The sequence below is a fragment of the Rattus norvegicus genome, chromosome 5 (genome assembly GCF_036323735.1).
Source record: "Rattus norvegicus strain BN/NHsdMcwi chromosome 5, GRCr8, whole genome shotgun sequence".
In the NCBI taxonomy this organism is placed as follows: domain Eukaryota; kingdom Metazoa; phylum Chordata; class Mammalia; order Rodentia; family Muridae; genus Rattus; species Rattus norvegicus.
In genome coordinates, this window is record NC_086023.1 from 47,326,958 (window position 1) to 47,333,662 (window position 6,705).

Below are 6,705 nucleotides of genomic sequence, written 5' to 3' on the forward strand. Positions count from 1 at the left end.
ACTTGGCATCATTAGAGCCCAGTACTCCTATCAAAGCAAATATTGGATATCGAAACACACTAGAAAAGCAAGATTTGGATTTAAAATCACATCTCATGATGATGATAGAGGACTGTGAGAAGGGCATAAATAACTCTCTTAAAGAATTACAAGGAAAAAAAAAAGAATTACAAGGAAATACAACCAAACAGGGAAAGGAGTTGAACAAAATCATCCAGGATTTAAAAATGGAAATAAAAACAATAAAGAAATCACAAAGAATCAAAAACCTAGGAAAGAGATCAGGAGTCATATATGCAAGCATCACCACAGAATACAAGAGATAGAAGTGAGAATCTCAGGGCAGAAGATACTGCAGAAAACATTGACACAACCATCAAAGATAATGTAAAATACAAAAAGATCCTAACCTAAAACATCCAGAAAATGCAGGACACAATGAGAAGATCAAACTTAAGGATAATGGGTATAGAACAGAGCAAAGACTCCCAACTTAAAGGGCCAGTTTATCTCTTCAAGAAAATTATAGAAGAAAACTTCTCTAATCTAAAGAAAGTGATGGCCATAACCACATAAGAAACCTACAAAACACCAAATAGATTGGACCAGAAAAGAAATTCTTCCAGTCACATAATAGTCAAAACAACAAATGCATAAAATATTCATAGGAGGATATATGGAGACAAAGTTTGGAGCAGAGACTGAAGGAATGGCCCTTCAGAGCCTGCCTCACCTGGGGATCCAGCCCATATACATACAGTCACCAAACCCAGACAATATTGATGATGCCAAGAAGTGCATGCTGACAGGAGCCTGATATAGTTGTCTCCTGAGAGACTCAGCCAGAACCTGACAAATACAGAGCCAGATGCTCACAGTCAACCATTGAACTGAGAATGGAGTCCCCATTGGAGGAGTTAGGGAAAGGATTGAAGGAGTTGAAGGAGCTTGCAACCCCATAAGAATAACAATACCAATGAACCAGAGTCCCCAGGGACTAAACCACTACCTGAAGACTATACACAGACTGACCCATGGCTCCAGTTGTATATGTAGCAGAGGATGTCCTTGTTGGGCATCAATGGGAGAAGAAGCCCTTGGTTCTGCCAAGGCTGGAACCCCCAGTGTACGGGAGTGTTAGGGTAGAGAGCCGGGAAGGGGTGGTGGTTGGTGAGGGGGAACACCCTCATAGAAGAAGGGATGGGGGATGGCATAATGGGCTTATGGCTGGGGAACCAGGAAAGGGAATAACATTTAAAATGTAAATAATAAATATTCAATTAAAAAAAACTCAAAAAACTAACTGCCAAAAGATCAAGTACCCACATGAACTAAGCAGATAATTTTCAATTGAAATACAAATTGATAAAAAATATATAATGAAATACTCAATAGATTTATCTACTAGGGAATCACCAACTAAAACTGCATTGAAATTATATCTCAACATTCAGAATGGCTGTCATGAACAAAAGAAAGCATGAAGAATGTTGATGCAGATGTACAGAAATTAAACATTTCAGGGAACATAAATACTGCTGCCTTATAGAAATTAGTAATGAGGTTTATTTTTAAGTTTTAAATAATAATAAAATATCTGTGGGCTTATTATGTCTATTTATACACAGCACAATTAAAAGTAGCAAGTAATAGAGATATTTTTATAGCATTGTGTACTATTATTATACTTTTACCAATATGCAAGGCATAGAATCCTCATAGGTACCATAAGCAAACAAATAAACAAATAAGTAAATAAGTTACAAAGATCTGGTCCAGTTAAGGGATTTCATGAAATTAAGAAGAAAAGAAAAGAAACAAAGGAAAGGAAAGATGGTTTTGTTCTGCAAAGAAAATTGTTACAGTTTGGTGAAGGGCCAGCCTCTCATATAGAAAAAACAAAAACCCAAACAAACAACAAATGAAAACCAAAACCACTAACCAGCTCTCCATATGACAGAGGGTTAGTGTCTAAAACATACAAAGAATTCAAGAAAATCTAATACATGTGTTTAAAACACTTACTTATCAAGTAAATGGAAATAAAATGAATGCTTGTGATGGTTTGTTCCCAAGTCCTCTCTCCATGATGTAAATGCCTTGACTTGTACTGACATGACACAGGTTTTGGGCTCCCAACACTCGTGGTTTCATATATGGATCTCTCTGATATCTCTAGAAGATAAGATTTCCCCTGTGCTTATTCACTGCTTCTAGGTCATCCTCTTCTTTTACCCTCTCTTGCACAATGATGTCTATGTCTTAAGTGAGGAATTTTTCCTTCACAGCTGAGAACTCTGTTGTCTCTTTTCCTTTGCACCTTCACCAGTTGAGGGTCACTGATTTAATCATGATCTACTGTGAGTACAAAATTCTGAAGAAAGGATAGAAAAATACATTGATATATGGGTATAATGATAAATCCTTAGGAATAGTTTTATTCTATGTCTATTTAGCAAACAATAGTCAGAGAATCTTTTTAAAGATGTGTAAAGCCATATGCTCCAAGCCTGAGAATGGTGCTATGTATGGGTTTTGTCTTTGAAGTAGAACTTAATCACAAAGTAGTTGTTTACTCCCATGGTATTCATGCCAATGGACATGCCTAGCCAGCCAAGTTTGTGTGTAGTAGAGTACACAAAGTACCTAGCTGGATATTATCAAATTATAATTTTCTTTTAATAGTTCCATAAAACCATGGGAATTAAACAGCAGGGATGATTTTCCTCCATGTCCTATGACTCAAATATATATTATCTTCAGCAATAGGGTCTTAACTTCAAGTTCTAGAGGAAAACCAAAAGTATTCCCAACACCTGTAATGTTTGTGAGTTGATTGGAACCTATTGTTCAACATTTCTAAAAGTTACCATTCCTGTCACTCAGAGTTTTGAAAGTTAATGGATGGAGCCTAGTAGGGCAATATAAACTATCCACAATAATATATATGTATAATGTATCCTCGTGTACATGTATGCATATGAAATATAGAAAAAAGAATCCCTCAAGCCATTACTCTCTTTCAATTCTTTAGAGCAGTGTGTTCTATCTCCCTCTTTTAAAAGCATGTTTCTATGTCTCCTTAATAATTTCATACTCTGTGAGTGTTTTGAATAAAACAAACATACCCTTGGATTCAAGCTAAACTCCACAGATTTTTGTCTTTTTGGATTTGAATTACCTCACTCAGAATGACTGTTTCCAGCTCTATTAATTTACCTACAAATTTAACAATTTCATTTTTTCTTAGTAGCTAATATTCCATCGTGCAAATATACATCATTGTCTGTCCTCCTTGATCAGATGATGAAGCATTCCCTGACCGTTAAGAAAAAAGCATAAATAAGCATGGGTAAGCAGGTATCTCAGGGTAGAATCTGAAATCCTTTGGGTCCATATGCGAGGGCTGTACATGTGGATAGTGAGGTACATCTAGTTTTAGAATTTTTGGAGCCTCCACGCTGAGTCCATAGTGGTATCACCCATTTTATTCCTGACGGCAATGGATAAGTGTGATTCTATGCTACATCCTTGCAGCATTCACATTTTTCTCTCTTTAGGCATTCATACTAGGGTGTGATGAAGTCCCAATGTTTTAATTTTCCTTCCCCTAATGTCTTAGGATGTTGAAATGCTGTTTTTAAGGTGTTTCTTAGTCATTTGTGCTTAATTTTATGTGCATTTATCTGGGTTTGTTGGTTTGTTTTACTGGGTTAAATTTATTTCTAAAAAAGGCTTAGTAGTACTGCTTCTCTGATGGTTCTTTGGTAACGGCTGGTGGTTGGTGAGCATAGTGTCAGGGCCTGAGGGGTGTCTTTTCTCTGGACATCTTTTTAGAGTGCGGGGAGAGGGGTCTCTCTGATAGTTCAGGCAGGCATTTTGTAGACACTAGTATATCCTTAATGCACCCCTATTCATTATTTCTCCAGACTTGTCAACCACACCTACTCTGAAAGAGTATGGGAATTGAATTTGTTGAGGGCCCTTGTGTGGGTCTCCATGATCTGGGCTTCGAGCCATGTATCTCATGTTCGTATGTGGCCATATTAACAACCTTTGGCTCATGTGCCCTGTTCTGTAAAGTTTTTCAGAATTCAAACATGCCTCAATCACAGCTATAGAGAAATGTAATTTTTCTCAGCTGGCATATGTGTGTAAATGTATGATAATATACCTATCTCTCGTGCTTAATTATGTCAGGCTTGATTCCAGCTCTGCTCACATAGAAAGAAACAAACAACAACGGTAACATTACAACATGGAACCAGACCAGATTTAGAAATACAACAACTCTCTATCAAAATGACGGCCAGGCACAGATCCACCCATCTATAATCTGCACCAGGAGTCAGAGGTAGGGATGCAGCTAGCCAGGGCCTCATAGTGACACCTTAACTAAAAGAAAAGAGAGGGAAATAACAGCAGCTATATACCAGTAATAAAAAAATAGGTTGAGGAAAGTTGTTGCAAAATGCACATAAAAATTAAATTTTAGTAAAGGATAAATAATTAGCTGAAAGAAGAAAAACGTGGTATACAAAATCCCTGTGAGAGACTTTGTACTAAAATAGAGTAAATGGAAAATGAGACAGTGGAAGAGAAGGAGTAAACGTTTTATTAAAGTAGAATAGTAGGCCAGGATCAGCGAGGTTCAGGCCCCAGCTGGAAAGCGGAAGTGTCCGGTCCCAGAGGAATTTTGCCTTTGTGTGTGAGTCTCTACTGAGAGACACAGCTAGAATACAGCAAATACATAGGCGAATGCCAGCAGCAAACTACGGAACTGAGAACAGGATCCCCGTTGAAGGATTCAGAGAAAGGACTGAAAGAGCTGGAAGGGTCTTGAGACACCATATAACAACAATGCAAACTAACCAGAGCTTCCAGGGACTGAGCCACTACCCAAAAAATATACATGGACTGACCCTGGACTCTGACCGCATGGGTAGCAATGAATAGCCTAGTAAGAGCACCAGTGGACCCCCGTTGAAGGAATCAGAGAAAGAACTGGAAGAACTTGAAGGTGCTCGAGACCCCAAAAGTACAACAACGTCAAGCAACCAGAGCTTCCAGGGACTAAGCCACTACCTAAAGACTATACATGGACTGACCCTGGACTCTGACCCCATAGGTAGCAATGAATATCCTAGTAAGAGCACCAGTGGAAGGGGAAGCCCTGGGTCCTGCTAAGACTGAACCCCCAGTGAACTAGACTGTTGGGGGGAGGGCGGCAATGGGGGGAGGGTTGGGAGGGGAACACCCATAAGGAAGGGGAGGGGGGAGGGGGATGTTTGCCCGGAAACCAAAGAATTACTATTAAGTATTAAATAAATTTTTAAAAAAGGAGTACCAGTGGAAGGGGAAGCCCTTGGTCCTGCCAAGACTGAGCCCCCAGTGAACAAGATTGTTGGAGGGAGAGCGGTAATGAGGGGAGGATGGGGAGGGGAACACCCATATAGAAGGGGAGGGGATGAGTTAGGGGGATATTGGTCTGGAAACCAGGAAAGGGAATAACAATTGAAATGTAAATAAGAAATAACCAATTTTATAAAGATGGAGAAAAAAATAGAATAGTAAATTAGAAAACTCTGCCTTTAGAGGCATTGCAGGTGTGACTGTTGTGTCACATGTACTTCGGTAGGTGGCCAAGAGGAGAAAAGCTACATATATGCCCATTGATCTTACTTATGAACATCAGAATGGGTACCCTAATATTCTCCGAAGAAAGTGAGCCCAAGATGATCACTAGATCCATGCTATGGGCCCAGACAGGGAGCACACCTGAGATTAAGATCAGCCTGGATCACACAGACCTGTGGAGCAATTGAGGCTCAAGATGACCCCAACCATAGCAGAGCAAGTATAGTAATTATTAGACCACTCCTGAGATGACCCCAGACATGCAGAGTCCCTGGAGAACACTAATAGGCGTAAGTGGTGGAGAAATGGAATAGAAAGAAAATGCAGGCAAAATAAAAAGAGACAGAACTGGAGACTCATAAGTAGTAAGAAACATCCTGATATGAATAGCTATTATGTCACCTGGGACCATGATAGTGTCCTAATCTGTGTTGCCACTAGGTCTCTGGCTTTATAGCAATAAGAGTCCATTATCACCAAAGGCTAGGGGGACACTCCTGGTCCTGGCTGCAACTCAGGGACGTGTTGATGTTTGAGGACTTTGCAGAACTGGCCCATCCTTTCTCTTGGGCATCTTGGGAGCTTTGGCCCTGGGGCCACAGGAACAGGAGAACTAACCCATCTCACCCTCCCACCCCTAGCCTAGAGTAGGATTCTGGAGAGTAGGCCTGAACATTATAAAAGTTGTAGTTGAGCTAGCCTAAAGTATACAAACATAGACAAGCTGACTCTTCCACCTTACCTGGGTAACACAATAAGTAGAATTGACCCTGATGGTAGGGGTATGAGTGAGCCACCTTGAGGGTGCAAGCATAAGAGAGCTAGCTGGTCCTGTAACTTGTCAGCCTTGACACAGTGTGGATGAGGGAAAGCTGCCTTAGCCCATGTTTGTCCCTTTCCATCTACCTCAGGCAGAAGAGCTACCCCCGTTGAGTCTATGAAAGCAGGATAGCTGACTTTGCTCCTCACCTGCTGCAGCATAGGGAAAGAGGGCCCAGAACCTCTCCTGGGCAGAATAACTGGCCCTGATAGTTAAGAATTTCTATTAAGGTGGCTCCTAAGGGGTGG

At 40.2% G+C, this 6,705-nt stretch overlaps 1 non-coding gene across 1 annotated transcript; it reads left to right on the forward strand.

Moving 5' to 3' along the window:
* Positions 1-5,584: 5,584 nt before the first annotated feature.
* Positions 5,585-5,713, forward strand: LOC120103330 (small nucleolar RNA SNORA17). Its single transcript, XR_005505396.1, has one exon. It is a non-coding gene; the product is annotated as a small nucleolar RNA SNORA17 (small nucleolar RNA).
* Positions 5,714-6,705: the final 992 nt, after the last annotated feature.